The sequence below is a fragment of the Marmota flaviventris genome, chromosome 10 (assembly GCF_047511675.1).
Source record: "Marmota flaviventris isolate mMarFla1 chromosome 10, mMarFla1.hap1, whole genome shotgun sequence".
Classification (NCBI taxonomy): domain Eukaryota; kingdom Metazoa; phylum Chordata; class Mammalia; order Rodentia; family Sciuridae; genus Marmota; species Marmota flaviventris.
The window spans coordinates 99657567-99682222 of record NC_092507.1 but is presented as its reverse complement, the minus strand read 5'-3'; the positions used below and the strand labels follow the sequence as shown (position 1 = coordinate 99682222).

Genomic DNA, 24656 nt, shown 5'->3' with positions numbered 1-24656 from the left:
TATATATTTACAAGTGGAATTGTTAGATCATGTGGTAATTGTATTTTTAAGTTTTTTGACTGCCCTACTGTCTTCCACAGCAGCTGAAGCCTTTCAAATTCCCTCAACGTGCACATGTGTTCCAATTTCTCTGTATCTATCCTAAAACTAGAATTTTCTGGTTCTTAGAAAACAGTCTTCCTAATGAGTAGAAAATGGTACTTCATTGTGATTATGATTTCCATGTCTCTAATGATTAGCAAAGTTGAAGATCTTTTATATAGACTTACTGGCTATCTGGATATCTTTACTGGAGAAATCTGTATTCAAATCCCTTTTCTATTGTTTATTTGGGTTGTTTGCTTTCTTATTTCTGAATAATTATAGGAGTTCTTTATATATTCAGAAGATTAACCTTTTATCCAGTTATATAAATTGAAAATAGTTTCTCCTGTATGTTGCCTTTTTAAAAATATATATATTTTTAGTTGTTGATGGACCTTTATTTTATTTATTTATTTATATGCGGTGCTGAAAAATGAACCAAATGCCTCACACATACTAGGCCAGTGCTCCAACACTGAGCCACAACCCCAGCCCTATATGTTGCCTTTTCATTTGGTCAATTTTTTGCTTTGGTGTGCAGAAGTATTTTATTTTGATTAGTACAATTTAGATATTTTTAACTTTCATTATTTTTGTTTTTAGTGTTATAGGAAAGAAATCCAATTGCCAAATCCAGTGTCATGAACCTTTTCCCTTATGTTTTCTTCTAAGTCTTTTATTATTTCAGGCCTTATGCTGAGTTCTGATCCATTTTGGGTTTACTGTTGTGTATGGTATAAGGGTGCAGCTTTATTCTTTTGCAGGATATCCAGTTTTCCCTTCTTATGGTTTAGGTTATATCCCCTCAAAAGTCATGTGTCAGACAATATAAGAATGTCCAAGGGTGAAATGATAAGTAAGCAAGTAGGTTGTGACTGGGGTAAATAGGTTGCTGGAGGTATACCTTTGGGATTCATATTTTGACCCTCTTAGGCAGAGTTCTCTGCTTGCTGGTTGCCATGTCCAGAGCTTTTTTTCTCTGCTCTATCCTTCTGCCTCATCTTGGGCCCAGAGTTATGGAGTTGGCTGACCGTTCACTGAACCTCCACACTGTGAGCCAAAATCAACTTTTTCTCCTGTAAGTTGTTCTTGCCACATAATTTGGTCACAGCAATGAAAAGCTGACTAAAACACAACACCCAGCATTAATTTTTTTTTAACTTAGTGACTTTGTTAACTTACTAAGATATTTTTATTTATGTTACTTGTGAGTACTCTTACAAGTACAACCTCATAAGTTCTCACCATGATTTTATTTTTGAAGTTTTACTGATTTCTGTTTTACCTTATATAATTGTATAACAGTGTATCTCTTTTTTTTTAAGAAAATATGTCTTGGTTTTTTTTTTTTTAGTTGTAGATGTACACAATGACTTTGTTTTATTTTTATTTATTTTTATGTGGTGCTGAGGATCAAACCCAGTGCCTTACACATGCCAGGCAATTTCTCTACCGCTGAGCCACAACCCCAGCCCAGTGTATTTCTTTTGATAAGGAATTTGCCAATTTTCCTAGACCTCTTTAAAAAAAATTAGCTTTGTTGTTTCTTGTATTTAACATTTAGTCCTATTTCTAAATATTTTTTCCAAAGGACAAAATAGAGTCTTTGCTCATCATATGAAGAATTACATTCCCTGGGGCTGGGGTTCTGACTCAGTGCTTAGACCGCTCACCTAGCACATGCAAAGCCCTGGGTTTAATCCTCAGCAACACATAAAAATAAATAAGCAAAATAAAGGTATTGTGTCCAACTACAACTAAAAAATAAATATATTTTAAGAAAGAATTACATTTCCTTTCATATAGCAAATTTCAGGTTACATTTTAAAATATTTGTTATAGAATCTTTGTTATTGACCAATATTGTGATCTAAGAGATGTTTGGTTGGGCTCATCTCTTTCCAATATTGGTAAATACTAGCTTTCTCTCTCTCTCTCTCTCTCTCTCTCTCTCTCTCTCTCTCTCTCTCTCTCTCTCTCCAGTGCTGGGAGTTCAACTCAGGGTGTCTTATATACTTGGCAAAGGCTCTACTACTGAGCTACACCATCAGCCCTTTCATTTCTTCTTTTTGATTCTGTCTGTTTCATTCCTTCACATTCTTCTTACTTTTTTGTTCATATTTTGATTGTACAAACTTAAGGTATACAACATGAAGATATACAATTTAAGGTATGCAAATACAGTGAAATGATTTACTATAGATAAGTAATTTAGCATATCTATTATTTGCATAGTTACTTCTTTTGTGATAAGTAAGAACACTTAAAATCTACTCTTAACTGTAAGGTCCTTGCTTAGCATCTGGGTGGCCATGTTAAGTGACAGCTGCCATTTTCCTGCCCAAGGGCCTTTCCAGGAAAGGCTCACCACTCCCTCATACCAATCCCACCCTTAAACCACCAGCATTAGCCCCCCACCTTCCCACTCTGATCCCTGAGCCTGGCCCAAAATCTAAGCCTGCCCTGCCTCTCTCTGTCTATGGAGAGATGTGCTTTAGTTTGTCAGCTCTGACAAATAAACTGTCGTGCGTATTGTATTGTATGTATTGTGTGTATATCTGCCTGGTCTCAGTTTTTCATTTATCACTCGCCTGTCTCCGGGTTCCTCGCTTTCCTTTCATCAACAATGTTTGTTATATAGTAAAATATCATTACAGTTTGAGTACAGTAATACTATTGTGTTATGTACTATCGTCTTCCTGCTGTACATTAGAGTCTAGACTTATCTTCCCTCTATAACAGCTCGTTTATGCTATTTGTTTTATATCTTCCCATTTCTTCTCCCTTCTCACCTATGGCAACCACCATTCCACTGTTTCTTATACTTTCCTTTTCTCTTAGATTCCTCATAAAAGTAAGATCACAGAATGTTTTTCTTTTTCTCAGTGGCTTAATTTACTTAGCATTAGTTCTCCAAGTTCATTCATGTTGTTGCAAATGTCAGTACCTCCCTTTTAAAGATTGAATAATATCCCATTGTGGATGTTCATCTATTGATATGCATTTAAGTTGTTTCTGAATCTTGGCTATTGTGAATATAATGCTGCAATAAACATGGAAGTGTGGATATCTGTTGCATTGTTAGTACCATTTATTAAAGATGCTTCCCCACTGAAGGGTCATAGCACTGAAGGAAACCAAAATGTCACCTCAAAATATGCCTCTTGGACATCTGTGGCTATGTAAGTCAGAGTTCTAATCCCCTGCCTTGAGTTTCCTTTCATTTTATCCCACCTGATGTGCGCTGCATGCCTTCATCAATTTACTTGTTTTCTCTTGTTTGTTAATCTTTTGTTGTGAGATCCTGTCCCAACTGTGGACTTATGAGAGTTGAGGAAGGTCAGCTCTCCCAGATATTGGTCTGTAGTGCCTGACTGAGAGAGGAAGGCAAACAATTTTCTTTTGTTCCTCCCTTTCCAAACTCAGATTGGCAAAAGAAAAACATCTGTAAAAATGTGTTCTTTGAATTTGAGATTCCTTTGGATTTAGTGTGGGTGATAACGCTGGTTATTGGTGACCGCTCCCTCATATGTTGAAATTTGAACATTAGAGAAGCACACTGAGGCAAGCATATAAAGCAAAGTTAATTTTAAAAGGGGTAATATAGATTTCTCTCAGGAGGGAGGAGGGGGCCATAGCTGGTATCCTGGCATCCCCAGAAGTGAGGTGTTCTGCCCTTTTTATATGTCCTAGGATTCCTTTGCTCTCCTACCCTCTTCCCCTTATCTCTCTCCTTCCTGCATAAGTGACTGTGCCCAGGAATGATCAGTGGGATGGCCAAAAGGTGGGAAACAGGTGGGCTGAAGGGGGAAGGGCAGGATGATGCAGCCCACATTAATTAACAACCTTTATAGTTCCCTGTAGGGAGGGACAATTCCTGGGACAGGTTACCTCAGCAACAGGTTGGAGCAGAGGCAGGTTCTTGATAAGAGTGGAGGAAGGTCTCTGAAGGAATTAACATTTCAATCCCTCAGCGGACAGTCTCCAACTTCCTGGACTCCATTCAAATTGGCCTCCTTGATCTGACCTGACTTGATTTGCCTATCTATACTGACTGCCTGTCTAATTCTGGCTTCATGGGTACCTCTTGTTTCTTGATATTTATTCTCTCAGAGATGATCTTTGTGTCTGTAAGGTCAGGCAGCAGCAAAAGGAAGCAGATTTAAAAAGGCCACTTAATGAGACTTTGTTGAGATTCCACTCCCGGGTGGAACTCTCAGACAGGCAGAGTAAGAAGATCTGAGATGAAGCTTGTCGAGGCTGGACCAGACTGGAATTTTTATTGGGCTTAGGGCCCGAAAAGGGGTTTTTTAGAGTCCCTTGTCCTACTGGGGTTGGTTGGGAGTAGCTGGCTAAGACCCAGGATTGGCCAGGAGATCCCACTGATTGACAGATGGTTCTGTTGTCGATGCCTGATTGGTGTTTCTTTCAGTGGTGTTTTGTTCCTAAGTCACCTTCATTGACCTGATATCCCAGCCTTTTTGATGATATAGGGCAGCGAATTTCATCTGGATACTTCCTGCTGGCTAGGGGCACTGGAAGGGAAGGGGGTGGCTTGGGTGTCCATTCAGTGGGGAGGTGACTGTAGGGATGTAGAAGCATTTGGTTGTAAGTCACTCTGGCAATGAACCTGAGGAGGCAGGGAGCAATCATTAATAGAAGCCCTATGACTAATATAGGAGTGAGAATGGGAGTCAGCCACATAATGAGGGTTGAGTTTAGCCAGCCTAGCCAAGGATCCTTTGATTGTTGCTGTTTAAGCCTTTCACCCAAACGACAGGGGTGTTGACATTCTTTTCAACCAATCCAGTTTCATTGATATAGTAGCAGCATTCTTCTTTCAGGAATAGACAGGTTCCTCCTTTGTCTGCCATCAGGAGATCTAGGACTCCATGGTTCTATAATGAAACTTGGGCAATAGATGTTATTTGCCTTTGTAGGGTAGCGAGAGAGTCTGCCAATGTCTCAACCGTGTCCCAAAATCATTGTTCAAGCTTCTGAGTAGCGGTTACTGCATAACCAAGTCCTCCTGTCCCTGGTCCAGAGGCAGCAAGCGAGGAGGCCAGGGAGAGTCCAACTACTACAGGTAGAAAGGCGGCCTGTCTTGTCCTGGAAAGGGAAGTAGTAACAAGCCATGTTAATTCAGCCTCACCGTACAGAGTTAATTGAGGGACCAAGGTGGAAGGAATACAAAAAGCAAAGGGCATGTTGAAGGCTTAGATTTTTTGTTAGGGTATCATTGCACCAGAAAAAGAACCCAGGCAGAGCAAAGGTTGGGGAAGAAATTCGAATAATCTGGTCACAAGGTGCACAGAGGAAGGGTAGCAGCAGGGGAAATTCCCTGATGAGTTACGAAAAAGAGGTACTTCCTCCAAGGCTGGAGGAGGAGGTGGCCCTTGGGGTCTGGTGGAGGTATTGAGAGGAAGATCAATGGGAATCGCAGTTAACAGAATACAATCCAAACCTGCACAGAGTACACAGTCTGAAATGTTATTAACTTTGGATAAATTGAGAAGCTGAAGGCCCTGAGGTATTTGGGCCATCCATGAGAAAGTGAAAGACCCCAGCCCAATAACTTTAGGCCCAGTAATAAATCACCAGGGCTTGCTTCCACACCTGCACAGACGTCAGATGTATTTTTCAGAAAATCAGTTAAGTGTAACCGATTAAGAAAGGACAGGATGGTTGGGAAAGAAACCAGCACGATTGGGCAAACGGGATCATACAATGAAAAAACCATACAATGAATAACAAATGTTTTTTATGTGGTTTTTCCAGGAACCTATAGTGAAAAACAAGTTTACCCTTTAAGTGACCTATATGCTGGATTCAAAAGAGCCAATGAGATACCTGTTACTGTGCTAGGAGGGAAACTGACCACTATACCCTATAAAAGATCTGTACCCCAAAGCCCGGTGTGCCAGTTCACCGAAGCTCCGGCTGAGGTTTCGCTGGGCACCCGCAGGCGCCTGTGTATCAATAAATCGCCTCTTGCTTTTGCAGCCAGTGCCTCGTGCATCTTTCTTGGACAGGGAATCGGTGGGTCTTTCATTTGGCGAGCCAGCCAGGAGAACTCCTGTAACCCCGTCCGGATCCCTGCCCGAGGAACACCCAATAACCACTGGGAGGTAAGCTGGCCAGTTTGTGTCATTTTGTGTCTCTCTCTGTCTGGTTGTTATCTTGTTATCTGTTCATGCGCAGCGTCTGTACGATTACGCGTAATCGCTCTGTATTCTGGGCAGCTTGAGAAGGAGTTGACGAACTCGGACTTCTCCCCTGCCACCCTGGGAGACGTCCCAGGGGCTCAGGGAGGCCCATCTTGGGGGGCCTCCAATGTTCTGTAGAGTACACTGTACTCATGGGTGACGGAGGTGACGGTATCCCTCCTCTCCCTAATCCGTCAGGTACGTTCGGTTTGTGCTCGAGCCGCGCAGCGTTCTTTGTGTCCAGTCTGATATTTGTGTCTGTCTTCTTGCCTTTGCACTTTCTCACTCCATCTAAGACTAACATGGGACAATCTATAACAACTCCTCTGAGTCTTACTCTTGATCACTGGCAGGACGTTCGGAACCGGGCCGACAACCTGTCAGTAGAGGTCAAAAAAAAAAAAAAAAAAAAAAAGCCTAATGCCTAAGGTCAAACCAAACTGGAGGAACTGATCCTATGGGTGAAAGATAGGATTAAGGGACTCCCAGCAGCTGCCAGAGCCATTTAGCTCTGGGGAGTTCCCTGGGTCCTTGTCTACATCTTAAGGATTATGCCACCTCTGTTTACTTAAAAAGAAGGGACACTGAATGCAGTAAAGCCAGTCACACTGGGACCCTTGATTTTACACCTATAGTTGCCTCTACGTGAAAACATCTGGTCCACTCATGGGAAAGTCTATGGTGCCACTGATGGGAGTCATAATTAAATGAAAGTTCAAAACCTGGAGAGATATTTTCTTATCTGGTTGTCTGATTGTTTCTTAGGGATAATCTAGGTTAAATGTGTGTCTAAAAAAAAATAATAATCATAATTTTTATTGTAACAATTTGGTATCTGAATGGGTTTCTAAAGCATTGCACTATCTTGCAGTTAAAAGTTGGGTTTAAGCAATTGTTTAGTTTGATTTCAGATAGTTCATGCTAGAAAACTTAAATACTTGGGATAAAAAAAAAAAATTAAAGAGTTTCAATTTTGAACTGGGTAGCCTGAAAAGAAATTAAAACGTTGGTCTGGCTCATAAAAATGACATTAGATAATTAAATAGCAATAGTCTTAGAAATTTTCAAAGCTTAATTTCAGATATATATGGTAGTGTGTGGGCAAATTTAATGTAACTCAATGCTACTTTAGAAACTTCAGAACAAGCAAAGTGGCTTAGAGGTACTAAAGAAATTTCTTCTGATGGTAGAGATCCTATTTCCAGTTTTATGTGAACAAGTTTTTCTAGTGTAAAAAGATATAAAATTTTAAATTTTGGAAATTGCTTCTTAAATTTGTATCATAATTTTCAACATCTAAACCTGGAAATATAACTTAAGGTTAAAATGCCTTAGGCCTAAAGTGTCTGCTCAAAATAGCAGTTTTTTTTTTTCCCTGCTCCTTCCAGACCTTAGTCAGGGCTTAAGCTGATATGCAAACAGAAGCTTGGAGCTCAGGCCCAAGGAAAAAAAAAAAGGGGGGGGGGGGGTAAAAGTGTCTTTTTACCTGAACTCAAACTAGACCAAACCAAGAAGTAAATTGTATGGTATTTACTAACTACTGGCCAGTCATCTTTTTTTTTTTTTTTTTAGGACTCTTGTTTTTTCTTAGATTCTGTATTTTTTTGAGCTCATGATTCTGATCCTGCAGACCTAGGTTAATGTTTTTCTGATCAGTGAAGTTTAAAAAAAAAAAAAACATTGCAATAGAGATTTCATCTGCGAAAAGCTATGAGGCCTTTATTATTGTTATGTGTGCACACTCTTTTTATGTGTTGTATGTCGGTATGTCTGTATGTGTGTATGTCCATATATCCTGCAGTGATATAACAATTGACAAATGAGGAGCGCTCATTAAAAAAAAAAATTAAAAATAGATCCAAATATCTTTAATTCACGTGATTCAAATGGTTCAATTTAGATTGGGTAAACAGATAAAAGTAAAGATGTCCTCAAAATTAAGCTTATAAGTTTCTCTAGGTGTTCAAAAAGGCCCTAATAAGAAACTCTTAGACAATACAAAGGAGTAGAGATAATACCATGCATCCTATCTGATCATAATGGAATGGAACTGAAAATCAACGATAAAAGAAGGAAGGAAAAAGAATACATCACTTGGAGAATGAACAATAGGTTACTGAATGATCAATGGGTTATAGAAGACATCAAGGAGGAAATTAAAAAATTCTTAGAGATTAATGAAAACACAGACACAACATATCGGAATCTATGGGACACATTGAAAGCAGTTCTAAGAGGAAAATTCATTGCTTGGAGTTCATTCCTTAAAAAAAGAAAAAACCAACAAATAAATGATCTCATACTTCATCTCAAAATCCTAGAAAAAGAAGAGCAAAACAACAGCAAAAGAAGTAGAAGGCAAGAAATAATTAAAATCAGAGCTGAAATTAATGAAATCGAAACAAAAGAAACAATTGAAAAAATTGACAAAACTAAAAGTTGGTTCTTTGAAAAAATAAACAAAATCGACAGACCCTTAGCCATGCTAGCGAAGAGAAGAAGAGAGAGAACTCAAATCACTAACATACGGGATGAAAGAGGCAATATCACAACAGACACTTCAGAAATACAGAAGATAATCAAAAATTATTTTGAATCCTTATACTCCAATAAATTAGAAGATAGTGAAGGCATAGATAAATTTCTTAAGTCATATGATCTGCCCAGATTGAGTCAGGAGGATATAGACAACCTAAACAGACCAATATCAATTGAGGAAATAGAAGAAACCATCAAAAGACTACCAACTAAGAAAAGCCCAGGACCAGATGGGTATACAGCAGAGTTTTACAAAACCTTTAAAGAGGAACTAATACCAATACTTTTCAAGCTACTTCGGGAAATAGAAAAAGAGGGAGAACTTCCAAATTCATTCTACGAGGCCAACATCACCCTGATACCTAAACCAGACAAAGACACTTCAAAGAAAGAAAACTACAGACCAATATCTCTAATGAACCTAGATGCAAAAATCCTCAATAAAATTCTGGCGACTCGGATACAAAAACATATCAAAAAAATTGTGCACCATGATCAAGTAGGATTCATCCCTGGGATGCAAGGCTGGTTCAATATACGGAAATCAATAAATGTTATTCACCACATCAATAGACTTAAAAATAAGAACCATATGATCATCTCGATAGATGCGGAAAAAGCATTCGACAAAGTACAGCATCCCTTTATGTTCAAAACTCTAGAAAAACTAGGGATAACAGGAACATACCTCAATATTGTAAAAGCAATCTATGCTAAGCCTCAGGCTAGCATCATTCTGAATGGAGAAAAATTGAAGGCATTCCCTCTAAAATCTGGAACAAGACAGGGATGCCCTCTCTCACCACTTCTGTTCAACATAGTTCTCGAAACACTGGCCAGAGCAATTAGACAGACGAAAGAAATTAAAGGCATCAAAATAGGAAAAGAAGAACTTAAATTATCACTATTTGCAGATGACATGATTCTATACCTAGCAGACCCAAAAGGGTCTACAAAGAAACTATTAGAGCTAATAAATGAATTCAGCAAAGTGGCAGGATATAAAATCAACACGCATAAATCAAAGGCATTCCTGTATATCAGCGACAAATCCTCTGAAATGGAAATGAGGACAACCACTCCATTCACAATATCTTCAAAAAAAATAAAATACTTGGGAATCAACCTAACAAAAGAGGTGAAAGACTTATACAATGAAAACTACAGAACCCTAAAGAGAGAAATAGAAGAAGATCTTAGAAGATGGAAAAATATACCCTGTTCATGGATAGGCAGAACTAACATCATCAAAATGGCGATATTACCAAAAGTTCTCTATAGGTTTAATGCAATGCCAATCAAAATCCCAACGGCATTTCTTGTAGAAATAGAGAAAGCAATCATGAAATTCATATGGAAAAATAAAAGACCCAGAATAGCAAAAACAATGCTAAGCAGGAAGTGTGAATCAGGCGGTATAGCGATACCAGACTTCAAACTATATTACAGAGCAATAGTAACAAAAACAGCATGGTACTGGTACCAAAACAGGCGGGTGGACCAATGGTACAGAATAGAGGACACAGAAACCAATCCACAAAACTACAACTATCTTATATTTGATAAAGGGTCTAAAAGCATGCAATGGAGGAAGGATAGCATCTTCAACAAATGGTGCTGGGAAAACTGGAAATCCATATGCAACAAAATGAAACTGAATCCCTTTCTCTCGCCATGCACAAAAGTTAATTCAAAATGGATCAAGGAGCTTGATATCAAATCAGAGACGCGCCGTCTGATAGAAGAAAAAGTTGGCTACGATCTACATACTGTGGGGTCGGGCTCCAAATTCCTCAATAGGACACCCATAGCACAAAAGTTAATAACTAGAATCAACAAATGGGACTTACTCAAACCAAAAAGTTTTTTCTCAGCAAAAGATACAATAAGAGAGGTAAATAGAGAGCCTACATCCTGGGAACAAATCTTTACTCCTCACACTTCAGATAGAGCCCTAATATCCAGAGTATACAAAGAACTCAAAAAATTAGACAATAAGAGAACAAACAACCCAATCAACAAATGGGCCAAGGACCTGAACAGACACTTCTCAGAGGAGGACATACAATCAATCAACAAGTACATGAAAAAATGCTCACCATCTCTAGCAGTCAGAGAAATGCAAATCAAAACCACCCTAAGATACCATCTCACTCCAGTTAGATTGGCAGCCATTATGAAGTCAAACAACAACAAGTGCTGGCGAGGATGTGGGGAAAAGGGTACACTTGTACATTGCTGGAGGGACTGCAAATTGGTGCAGCCAATTTGGAAAGCAGTATGGAGATTTCTTGGAAAGCTGGGAATGGAGCCACCATTTGACCCAGCTATTCCCCTTCTCGGTCTATTCCCTAAAGACCTAAATAGAGCATGCTACAGGGACACTGCTACATCGATGTTCATAGCAGCACAATTCACAATAGCTAGACTGTGGAACCAACCTAGATGCCCTTCAATGGATGAATGGATAAAAAAAATGTGGCATTTATACACAATGGAGTATTACTCTGCATTAAAAAATGACAAAATCATAGAATTTACAGGGAAATGGATGGCATTAGAGCAGATTATGCTAAGTGAAGCTAGCCAATCCCTAAAAAACAAATGCCAAATGTCTTCTTTGATATAAGGAGAGTAACTAAGAACAGAGTAGGATCGAAGAGCATGAGAAGAAGATTAACATTAAACAGGGATGAGAGGTGGGAGGGAAAGGGAGAGAGAAGGGAAAATGCATGGAAATGGAAGGAGACCCTCAGAGTTATACAAAAGTACATACAAGAGGAAGTGAGGGGAAGGGGAAAAATAATACAAGGGGGACAAACGAATGTCAGTAGAGGGGGCAGAGAGAGAAGAGGGGAGGGGAGGGGAGGGGAGGGGGGATAGTAGAGGATAGGAAAGGCAGCAGAATACAACAGACACTAGTATGGCAATATGTAAATCAATGGATGTGTAACTGATGTGATTCTGCAATCTGTATATGGGGTAAAAATGGGAGCTCATAACCCACTTGAATCAAATTGTGAAATATGATATATCAAGTACTATGTAATGTTTTGAACAGCCAACAATAAAAAATTTAAAAAAAGAATATATAGCATACATAGTAAAAATATCTTGACATAGAAATACTGTGCATTAGTTTTAACATATACTAAAATTTTAATTTACCTGTACACACCTATAATCTTGTTTTATATAACATAATTTACTCTCACTTTGAAAAGTCTAAAAAATAGTTCCTTGAAGCAAAGCAGCCTTGAGACCCCTCTACTCCATCCCAGCTAGTAGATAAAAGAAATAAACTGTCTTACCTTCTTTATAATGATTTTATCACTTGTTATTATCTTCTGGGAAGGATATCACTGTAAATAGTCCCCTTCATATTTAGCCTTAATCCAGAGGAGATTTACTCTGGCTTTTGTACACATGGTGTCAGACAGTTTCCAGGGAGGAGTCTAGTGGCTTCCTTTGGGGCATTATTACCTAGGTAGCTCCAACCTCTTTGGAGATTTTCTTATGCTTAGAACCTCAGGACAGCCCCCTGATTGTCTCCTTTAAAGAGAGATACCAGAGCTCCTTCTCTCCTTGTGAAGATATGTGAGAAGGCCATTCTCTTGTAAGCCTGGAAGAGGACTTCACCAAGAACTGCATATGAGGGGCCCCTTGATTTGGACGTTTTAGCCTCTAGAACTATGAGAAATAAACATCTGTCATTTAAAAAAACAAAAAAAAAAAAAAAAAAAAGGCCCTAATAAAATATTAACTCTGCTTAAATTTAAAAGTTTACAAGTATTGTTTCAAAATGTGAACAAAAGGAGGTTTATGTAATTATGGTGTTATTAATGTGTTCATATCTTCCAGGTATACAAGTCTGTAAGGTAGAAGCTTCAAAAGAACATTATATCAAAAGAACATTATATCAAGCTGGTGTTCTAAAGTTGTATGGTAATTTTAGGCTTAAAAAAAAAACGTTAGAGATTCAATTATATCATTTGTGTTCTATAACTGAACTTGTTATCAATAAGATATGTACGGTTCCATGTTACTTTCTACTCTGAGATACAATTTATGTATTTTTAAGTTAATGAGAGCCTAATCTGTGTAAAGGTTTTATTGCAAAACACAAAAGTACATTACTACTTTTTTACAAGAGGTTAAAAGCTTTCAGCTTTTAATTCATGTTTTAGGTGTGATATTATGTTGTGTTAGCTAATGTTCATGTAAACTTGAACAACAATTTATGTAAACTTTGTAAAATGATCAGCTTCAGAACTATAGTACTTGAGATTTATAAAGAGCCCTGCCTTACTTGAGATAAGGCTCTGTCCCATCTCACTACATGTGAAAGTGGCTATGAAAAAAGTAAGCCAGATTTCAGTACAGTTAAAGTTGTGTCCAAAAATAGGTTTGTGCCAAGATTACTAGGATCTCAAACAGGAAATTATGATGTATAACCCTGCTAGAATTCAAGGTAGCTATTATATAAGCTAAATATGTTTTTACCCTAGTTAATTTTGTTTTGTAGTTTGCTTATAGATGGTTTAAAGATTGCCTGTTAATGTTTTAAAGAGGTATTGCTTTAAGAACACAACCTGGGTCAACATAAGATAAGGAGTTATCACCTACAGGATAGAGAGATAGACATTAAAGCCCAGTGCTCTTAATATAAGGCTGTTAACTTATTTGCTGGATGTTTAAGATCAAGTTTTTAAAATTAGTTAAATTAAAAGGGCCAAGAAAACCAATATTCGGCTCTTGCCCTCTGAGTCAGTCTGAATCAGGGAATAGGGGACTTCTCCAAAGTGCTCAGCAACTCTAGGCCACATAACCTCCTGAGCAGGGAGATTAATGAGACCAGTGGAGGACAGAAAGCCAATCGGTGCATTTGCTGTAAAGAGGAGGGTCATTAGAAAAGGGAGACATCCCTGATGCTTCTGAGGGAAGCCATATGGTCAAGCAAGGCCTGGACCCGTCCTAGCACAAATGGCACTAGCAGAACTGAAAAGCTGCTATGAAGTTCCCGAGGACTCCCAGGATAACTCAGCTGACTGTAAACAATAGGTAGAAACAAAAGTCAGTTTTGACTTGCTTCATCTTAAACACTTAGCAAAAACAGTCAAAGCCAAAGCACAGCTGTTCCTGGACATCTTAAATGATAATAATAGTTAAATGTAACTTCCATAAATAAGTAGACTGAAGGCTACAAAAAAGATTCTTAGACAGAAATGCCTGATAACTGTCAAAGGGACTGCTAGAGTAGTTTTAGTCTAAGGCCTTTATTTCTAGCCAACGCAGGTAGGCTTGATGTTTGCTAATATGGTTATCCAGCCCTAAGTAACAGAATTAAAGATTTCTCTATTAGACACAGAGGTTATACTAGTAAAAGGATTTTGCAGGATCAGATGGCATTAAATTATTAAATTATATCTTAAAGAAAAAGACATCTGTAACCCTACATGTTAGTTGTTGTGTTGACATCCCTGACATTTCTGACAATGTGACAAATATCTTTAAAGATTTACCTGCTCAGATGGAAGCCATGTCCTCAGCAACTTTTTCGTGGAAACAATATCCTAGCTCCTAGTTCCTGGTACTGCCTGATGGAAAACATTGTTAATCTTTGTCTTGGCCATTATACTCATTGGCATATTCCTGTGCTGTGGCATTTATTACTGCATCAATATGGTTCCAGTACTAATAAGTTCTTGTTTCTCTTATAGACCACCCATCACTCAAATGGCCCTCCAGCCTATTACTTCTCAATTAGACTTTCATCATGGACCACTCGATAGACCCGATATTTTTAAGGGGGACTCCAAACTGCTTGCCCCACGCCGTCCCTTTTCAGCCTGAAGAAGCCAGAAAGATTCTCTTCGTCCCCCTTCCTCACAGCAGTAAGGTGTTCCCAAATTTAAAAATAAATAAATAAATAAAGCCAGATTTAAAGTTAGGTAGTCAGTGTAGTTAGATAAATCGGGGGTCTAATATCAAGTGACCAAGTCTATCACTGCCTTAGAGAAATCTCTCTCTTCCCTCTCAGAAGTCGTGCTACAAAATAGGAGGAGATTAGATCTGTGATTCCTTAGAAAAGATGGTCTCTATGTGGTTTTAAAGGAACAATGTTGTTTTTATGCTGACCATACGGGGGTGGTCCGGGAAACTATGGAAAAAGTCACTAAAAGGTTGGCAAAAAGGCAAAAAAAAAAATTTGAAGCACAACAAGGATGGTTTGAACATTGGTTTAACAAATCCCCATGGTTAACTACTTTGCTATCCACCATAGCGGGACCTTTAGTTATTCTGCTAATAATCCTAACGTTTGGACCCTGCATACTCAATAGATTGGTGCAATTCATGAGAGAGAGACTTTCTATAATCCAAACTATGGTTCTAACTCAACAGTACCAGTTGCTTAAACAACAAACAGGGTCACACACAAGCTTAATCCAAGAACCTGAGCAAGCAGGACAATGGATATAAGATTCTATCCATGATAAAGAAAAAGGGGGGAATGAAAGACCCCAGCCCAATAACTTTAGGCCCAGTAATAAATCACCAGGGCTTGCTTCCACACCTGCACAGACGTCAGATGTATTTTTCAGAAAATCAGTTAAGTGTAACCGATTAAGAAAGGACAGGATGGTTGGGAAAGAAACCAGCACGATTGGGCAAACGGGATCATACAATGAAAAAACCATACAATGAATAACAAATGTTTTTTATGTGGTTTTTCCAGGAACCTATAGTGAAAAACAAGTTTACCCTTTAAGTGACCTATATGCTGGATTCAAAAGAGCCAATGAGATACCTGTTACTGTGCTAGGAGGGAAACTGACCACTATACCCTATAAAAGATCTGTACCCCAAAGCCCGGTGTGCCAGTTCACCGAAGCTCCGGCTGAGGTTTCGCTGGGCACCCGCAGGCGCCTGTGTATCAATAAATCGCCTCTTGCTTTTGCAGCCAGTGCCTCGTGCATCTTTCTTGGACAGGGAATCGGTGGGTCTTTCAAAAGGGTCCACTTTAGGATGGGCAACTGCATCCAGCTGGTGTTGGAGTTCTTCTCTTGCTCCTGGATGGTTATGTGAATTTGAGAGAACACTTGTATACAAGTTCTCCAAACTCTGATAGAGGCTGAGGGATGCTTGGAAAAACCCCAAACATAAAATTTAATATCAACACCAGAAGCCCATTTCAGGTCCCATGGGTCCCAAATAGTTAATTTGGTGTATGCTTGATTCTCATAGCAAGACTTTTCTTGGAAGCATTTCTTAAACATAGGTGTTAGGCCAGCACTTACAAGATTTCCCAGTTTGGTCTGATATGAAGCATAGCATTGCTGAACATAGGTAGGACGAGGTGGCTTGGTTGAATTCAGGGAGACTACCTGATTGCAGCCAGTGGAGGGGCAATTGCCTTGACCCATCAACTGACAGTGGGTGGTGCCATCCTGCTGCCATGTCACTTGGATGTAGAAATGTGAGATTGGGCAGGTAGGACACAGGGAAGGAGGAGTGACTGGAAAGCTTTGGTTGATTAATAAAGGGTGCCCATAGAGTAGTTCAAAGGGACTAAGGCCTGAGGGGGCTCTAGGGGCTGCTCGAATTTGGGTGAGGGCCAATGGCAGGAGATTGGGCCAGGAAAGCCTGAGTTCAATAGCAAGTTTAGCCCTGTTAACCTTACCCGAGAATTGGGGTCAGTAGGGAATGTGGAGCCTCCAAGTGATGTTGAGGCCTTTGGAGACTAGTTGAACAACCTGAGAAGTGAAAGCCAGACCATAGTCTGACTAGATAGACATGGGAAGTCCAAACCTGGAAATGATCGGCTCAATGAGGATGGAGGCAACAGTGTCAGCAGTTTCCCTGGATGTAGGGAAGGCTTCTATCCAACTGTAAGAGAGTGCTATCCCCCAAGTCACAAGCAGTTATATCCTGTGTCAAGGCTTGCCTAAAGAGGTGGGGACTGTCCCTGAAGCCTTGAGGTAGGACTTTCCAGGTCAGCTGTTGAGATCTAAAGGATGTAGAGTCTTACCATGTGAAGGCAAAGAGGTAATAAGAGTCAGGATAGAAAGGCAATGTAAAGAAGGCATTTTTAAGATCCAGGACAGTAAAGTGAGTGGTTGAAGGTGGGATATGAGAAAGAAGAGTGTAAGGGTTGGGAACCACTGGGTGGATGGGAATAACTGCTTCAATAATTAGGCGGAGGTCCTGGACTAAGCGATAGGCCCTGGAGGGTTTGTGCACTGGCAATATGGGAGTGTTGCAGGGGGAGTCAGTAGGGATGAGGAGTCCCTGGGCAAGTAACCAGTCTATGATGGGTTTAAGTTCCTCCCTATGGGTTTTGGAGCTGGGAAATTGGGGACATGAGGGAAATTTAGTTTGGGGCTTCAGCTGTATATGGAGTGGCTTGTGGTGGGAAGTCATGACCGGCTTGAAGGTGTCCCAGACCTGGAGATCGACTAGGTCAGGGACAATGGCACAGTAGTTACTGTCAGGTTATTAGAGAGAGTAAGAATTAGAGGCAGAAGAAGATGGGTAGGTGTATTCTTGGGGTGTAGTTGGAGGGTGGCTCCTAGCTGTTCTCCAACTATTCCTAGTAGTAGTTGGAGAATAGCTCTGCCTGGGAGAGGAACTGGACAGGATGGAATGACCAGAAAAGAGTGTGTGAAAGAGTGTCCCTCCAGGGCACAGGCCAGATTAGCAGTTCAGTTTTGGAGGAGGATTGGCCAACAATCCCCATAACCGATACCTGGGGAGGAAACAGAGGCCAGAGTGGGCAGGCAAGACAGAATGGGTATCCCCTGTATCCACAAGGAAGGTTATGGACTTACCCACTACTGGAGCATTACCTTGGGCTCGGCAAGGGTGGTGGGGGTCTTTGAGTCCAGGCTTCTTCAGTCTTCTGTGAACCCCAATAGTTCAAGAAAAGGGATCACCTGGCTGGTGGAGGTGTCAAGGAAGGGCCAGCCATAGGGCAGTCACTCTTCCAATGTCCTGTCTGCTTATGCCTCTCTTCTGTCAGTTCCCACACCCAGTCCTACTAGGCCCACTTATCAGCTAGCTCAAAGCTCCTTTGTCCACTCAGGGAAGTGGCTGATGTCAAAGGGATTGTACGAGTACACATCCCATGCTCACTTCAAAACCATTCCCAGGTTGAAAAGCGCCTTGGGTCCTGCTATGCTGACTCTTCTACTTATATTAAGGAATTCCTATACCTCTCTTAGACTTACTTGGCATGACGTCTATGTCATTCTCTCCTCCACCCTTACACTCTGATGAGTGAACCTGCATCCAGCAGGCTGCACCAGATCAGGTGAAGCAGTCATTCCCCTATCAGAACCCAACGGCTGCTTCACCTGTGGGGAGAGTCATATGTGTCAGATGAATTTGATCAGCATGATCTTGTACAGCCTGCTGGATGCTCCAGGCAGGAGAGGGAGAGGATACTGGGGGCTCAAGTCTTCTCTCCCTGGTTACCTACACCACCCTGGAGGTAGAGACTCCAGCTTAAAATAGACAAATCCACCTAATGGAAGAGAAGAGAAGCAGGAAAGAAACAGAATTCTAATAGTATATATTTTTTTTCTTCTTATCCTTTTTCTTTCTCCTCTACTCTTCTATCCTTTGGCCCTTACAACCCCAACATATGTGAAATCAAAACTTTGCATGAAATAGAACTTTGAGAACTGAGTCACCTGAATAATATAATATAGAGGAATTGCATAAGCCCCTCCCCTTTTCTTCTTTTTTTCTCTTTTTCTCTTTCTTTCCCTTTTTTCTTCTTCTCTTTCTTCTTCCAACCTCCAAAATTTACTATTTTTACACCCTGTAAGTTTCTAAATACATAAGTGTGTTTGTTTGTATATACTCTACTGTCCTCCTACGTACTTATCTACCCTAAATTACCTCCTGTATATTCCTCTGCTACTAACCTTCTTCACTAGAGTTCTCCTCCAAATTTTCTAAGTTATATTAACCTCATATCCTCACATCTTTCCCCCTTAGCATTTCATCCTACACCCAACCTCCAATTCACTGGCCACCACCAGAAACTGAACACCTTTTATGAAACTACTGATTATATTTTAAATAATAATTGAATCCAAAACTTCTGGACATTGATACTAACTATAAATGTCTTAAAAACAATAATTTGTCCATAGGTGATGTGTTGTTGATACTGGGATCTGTTAACATTGTTCTTCCCCACAAAGGAGGGATCTTGGAACTATACAATAGCACTACAAATCGATAACATACAAGTCCCACAGAGCGGAAAGAAAGAAGCGCAAGCAACATGAAAAAACAAGGGAAGAAAATACCACAAACAATTCAAGACAACACATAATTAGAAGAATTGACAGCTAGAGCAGAAAAAAATGATAGAGAAAGATTTCAGGATATACATGAATAAAATGTTTTGGAATCTCAAAGAATTCATAAGAGAACAAATACAGGCAGTGAAAAATCACTTTGATGATGAGCTACATAAACAAATCCAAGAAGCAAAAGATCACCTCAACAGGGAGACAGAGGTTATAAAAAAAAAAAAAAAACAGAAATCCTTGAAATGAGAGAAATAATAAAACAAATTAAAAACTCAAACAAGAGCATCACCAACAAAGTAGATCACTTAGAAGATAGGACATCAGATAATGAAGACAATATATATCATTTTGAAAAGAACTTAGATAGCACAGCAAAAAATGATAAGAAACCATGAGCAGAGGATTCAAGAAATATGAGATACCATAAAAATACCAAATTTAAAAGTTATTGGGGGATTCCACCTCTTGGGTCCCCTTCTTCCTCCGGGAGAAGTCTTTTCTGCTGTCCTTTAATAAACTTCTAATTTCTACTCTGACCTTGCTTCAGCGTGCTTCTTTGGTGTTATTCTTCAACATTGGGGAAGCAAGGACTCGTCACCAGTCAACAGCGGTAACATATTGGAGGTCCCAGACCGAGATTCTACACCGAGGTAAGTGCACGCACCCCATGTCTGTTTGAGGTGCATCTTTCTCTTTCTTTCTGAAGGGTAAGGTGGGCACCCGACGGCTACATAAACGCAATTAGTGCAGCCACCACTCTTCAAGACTCGGGTGAGAGGTTTCCTGGCCTAGGCAGCTCTCAATCACCTGTTCAATACAGAGCAGGCATGTTGGGTTCTGTCAAAGCTGCTTCTAACTTTTCTGTCTGGGCCCGGAGAGCAATTGGCGTGAGTACACAGTGTCCAGAATCCCGATCTGCCTCGGATGCGTGGAGGTGGAGGAAGGAGTTTGGAACAACTGCGGAATTCCGGTCTGGGCTACACTCAGACTTATTCTTAAGGTTCCTTTCTCTTGAGCCCCCTTCCGACAGCCCTCAGGGGTATCTAGGGTGATCTGTAGATGAATGGCACTGAGGGAAAGCCCCAATCACATTTGCCTCCGTATGGGCCATGCAACACTCCCAACCCCGCATCCATTCCTCCTGGATGCTCCCCTTCCTTCGCAGGTCAGAAATGTTAGCAATTCAGGTTGTAGGACTGAGAGAAAGGCATGGGATAATTAGCAAAATCTGCCCAGGTTCCCTAAGATGCATAGGTAAATTTCACTAGTCTGTTTTATCGCCCCAATGTTTAAAATGTGCTGTGGCAATTCCTTTAGTCTACGGAGCAAAGGCAATGAAAGAGCACACGATTCTCTTTTGCAATGGGTTTTTAGTGGCCGGGAGGATAAGCAGTAATGCCCTTAAGTCTGAATCCTCCCAGGGACTCTGGCACAGGGCAAACTGAGACCCTAGCACTTTGCTAAAGGGGACCAGAAACCCCTTGGCAAAGCAAGGTGAGAGACGGGTTTTCTGGACCATTTAGGAAGCTCAAACTTAGGGAGACGTCCCTAACGAGAACAGTTTTCTCCAATGAGAACAGTTTTCTCCGGTGCCCGCCGCGCCGGAGTCCTGTTTTCTTATCACTCAGATGGGAGCTTCTCTCTCTCCAATACGCCAGGTGCACCACTAGCCTGCGTATTGAAAAATTGGGATAAATTTGAACCTCAGACGCTCAAGAAAAAGCTCCTAATTTTCTTGGCCTGGCCTCAATACAAACTTTCTGATGGAGAAACCTGGCCACCAGAGGGAAATATCAATTTTAATACAATTTTACAGTTTGATAAAATTTACAAAAAAGGAAATGGTATGAGGTGCTGTATGTTCAGATTTTATTTGCTCTAAGGGAAAATCCTAAATTATGCCAACAGTGTAAAGTAGACTTAGCTATGATATCTGCCATGAAGAGAAAAAATCTTGGACTCACTGAGGAAAAAGAATCAAGAGAAAAATTTGGGCCGATCAAAGTACATATCCCCTTCCCCCTTCAAGACCAAAGGCAGATAAAAACTGACTCTACTGGAAAGTTAGGAGATATGCCAGATTGCCTGGGATTGGATCTATCCAAAGGAGCTAATCCTGTAAGTAAAAGGGAAACTGAGGGACTCCCAGCAGCTGCCAGAGCCATTTTCGCTTTGGGGAAATTCCTCATTCCTTCCCTGCACTGTAAGGATTACTCCACCTGAATGCAGTAAAGTCAGTCACACTGAGACCCTTGATTTTACACTTATAGTTGCCCCTATGTGAAAACATCTGGTCCACTCATGGGGAAATCTATGGTGCCACTGATAAGAGTCATAATTAAATGGAAGTTCAAAACCTGGAGAGATTTTTATCTTATCTGGTCTGTTTTAAAGGTTATTATAGATTGTTTCTTGGGGATGATCTTGGCTGAATGTGTATCTAAAAGATGATTTTTTTATTGTAACAATCTGGTACCTAAATTTTGAGTTTGAAGCATTGCATAATCTTGCAGTTAAAAGTTGGGGTTAGGTAATTGTTTTGTTTGTGATTTCAGATAATTCATGCCAGAGAACTTAAATACTTAGGATAAAAAAATTAAAAGAATTCTACTTCCAAGTTGGCAAGTAACTCCCAATCATTTAGTTTTATTTTGAACTGGGTAGCCTGAGAAGATTTCACTAGGTGTACCAGTGCATTAACTTGGGCAAGGATACTAAATTATGATATGGTATCTGTTCCCCTCAGTGTGTAAGATTTAGGAAAAAATGTTGAATTGGAACGTTGGTCTGGCTTATTGAAATAACATTGAATAGCAACAGTCTTAAATTTTTAAAGCTTAATTTTGGATATACATCGTAGTGTGTGGTTCTCTTTTAAGATTTTTTTTCAGGTGATTTAATGTAACTTAATACTACTTTAGAAACTTCAGAACAAAGGAAGTGACTTAATGATCCTAAAGAAATTTCTTCTGATGGTAGAGATCCTATTTTCAGTTTTGTGTGAGCAAGTTTTTCTAGTATAGAAAAATGTAAAGGTATGAAATTTTGAAAATTGTATCTTAAACTTTTATCATAATTTCCAACATCCAAACCAAAAAATTGTGACTTATGGTTAAAATGCCTTAGGCATGAGGTTTCTACTCAGAATTCCAGTTTTCCCAGTTCCTTCCAGACCTCAGCCAGGACTTAAGTTGATATGCAAATAGAAGAAGCCTGGAGCACTCAGTAGGAGACAGATCTGAGGCCCAAGAAAAAAAAAGAGTAAAAGTGTCTTTTTATGGGAACTCAAACTAGATTAAACCAAAGAGTAAATTGTATGGCATTTACTAATTACTGGCCGGTCAAATTTTTTCTAGGACTTTTTTTTCTTAGATTCTGTATTTTTTTGAGCTCATGATTTTGATCCTACAGACAAGTTAATGTTTTTCTGACAAGTTCTATTTTTGATCAACTGGAATTTTTTTAAACATTGCAATGAGATTTCACCTGAAAAAGCTACAAGGCCTTTTTTTTTTTTTTAGAGGAAGAAAAGTTTATTTTGGCTCATGATTTCAGAGGTTCAGTCCACTGTCAACTGACCCCAGAGCTCTGGGCCCTGGTGAGGCAGAACATCATGGCAGAGGGGCATGGCAGGGGAAAGCAGCTCAGGACATGGCAGCCAGGAAGCAGAGAGGGAGAGAGTTCCCCTCACCAGGGACATGCTCCCAGTGACCCACCTCCTCCAGCAACACCCTACCTGCCTACAGTTACGGCCCTGTTAATCCGTATCAGATTTACACAACAATTATATTATCTCATAACCTAATCATTTCACATCTAAGAATTCTTCCATTTGAAATTTGGGGGAACATCTCATAACCAAACCATAACACCTGGTGATAACGTTTTACTCAAAATAATTATCTTTGAGATTCACAGTCCTGAAAAGAAGCAGGTAACCTACAGCCAAAGCCCACAGAATAACAAGAATCAAAATGTCACCTACATGGATGAGACTCCAGCCAGGCCACTGCATGAGACAGTGAGGAAGGCAGAAAACAGCTGTAACTACTGCCCGTCCCCCTTGAATAAAGCTGCACACCTGTGGGGAGGAGGCCATAAAGACGCAAGGCCAGGACTGGAATGTCACTGAGGACCGAAGCCCAAAGCCACTATTTTTTTTTTAATTGGTTGTTCAAAACATTACAAAGCTCATGACATATCATCTTCCATACATTTGATTCAAGTGGGTTATGAACTCCCATTTTTTACCCCAAATACAAGTTGCAGAATCACATCGGTTACACATCCACCTTTTTACATAATACCATATTAGTGACTGTTGTATTCTGCTACCTTTCCTATCCCCTACTATCCCCCCTCCCCTTCCCTCTCATCTTCCCTCTCTACCCCATCTGCTGTTGTTTAATTCTCTCCCTTGTTTTTTTTCCCCCTTTCCCCTCACAAACTCTTATATGTAATTTTGTGTAACAATGAGGGTCTCCTTCCATTTCCATAGTTTCCCTTCTCTCTCCCTTTCTCTCCCCCCACTCGTCTCTGTTTAATATTAATCTTTTCCTCATGCTCTTCTTCCCTGTTCTGATCTTAGTTGCTCTCTTTATATCAAAGAAGACATTTGGCATTTGTTTTTTAAGGATTGGCTGGCTTCACTTAGCATAATCTACTCTAATGCCATCCATTTCCCTGCAAAATCCATGATTTTGTCATTTTTTAGTGCTGCGTAATACTCCATTGTGTATAAATGCCACAGTTTTTTAATCCATTCATCTATTGAAGGGCATCTGGGTTGATTCCAAAGTCTAGCTATTGTGAATTGTGCTGCCATGATCATTGATGTGGCAGTATCCCTATAGTATGCTCTTTTAAGGTCCTCAGGGAATAGACCGAGAAGGGCGATAGCTGGGTCAAATGGTGGTTCCATTCCCAGCTTTCCTAGGAATCTCCATACTGCTTTCCATATTGGCCGCACCAGTTTACAGTTCCACCAGCAATGTACAAGTGTACCCTTTTCCCCACATCCTCGCCAACACTTATTGTTGCTTGACTTCATAATGGCTGCCAATCTTACTGGAGTGAGATGGTATCTTAGGGTGGTTTTGATTTGCATTTCTCTGACTGCTAGAGATGGTGAGCATTTTTCCATGTACTTATTGATAGATTGTATGTCCTCCTCTGAGAAGTGTCTGTTCAGGTCCTTCGCCCATTTGTTGATAGGGTTGTTTGTTATCTTGTTGTTTAATTTTTTGAGTTCTTTGTATATTCTGGATATTAGGGCTCTATCTGAAGTGTGAGGAGTAAAGATTTGTTCCCAGGATGTAGGTTCCCTATTTACCTCTCTTATTGTTTCTCTTGCTGAGAAAAAACTTTTTAGTTTGAGTAAGTCCCATTTGTTGATTCTAGTTATTAACTTTTGTGCTATGGGCGTCCTATTAAGGAATTTGGAGCCCGACCCCACAATGTGTAGACCGGAGCCAACTTTTTCTTCTATCAGGTGCAGAGTCTC

At 40.0% G+C, this 24656-nt stretch overlaps 1 long non-coding RNA gene across 1 annotated transcript; it reads left to right on the top strand.

Moving 5' to 3' along the window:
• Nucleotides 1-12779: 12779 nt before the first annotated feature.
• On the top strand, nucleotides 12780-15788 carry LOC139707271 (uncharacterized). The gene is made up of 2 exons (XR_011708896.1): nucleotides 12780-14722; nucleotides 15565-15788. It is a non-coding gene; the product is annotated as an uncharacterized lncRNA (long non-coding RNA).
• The last annotated feature ends 8868 nt before the right edge of the window (nucleotides 15789-24656 follow it).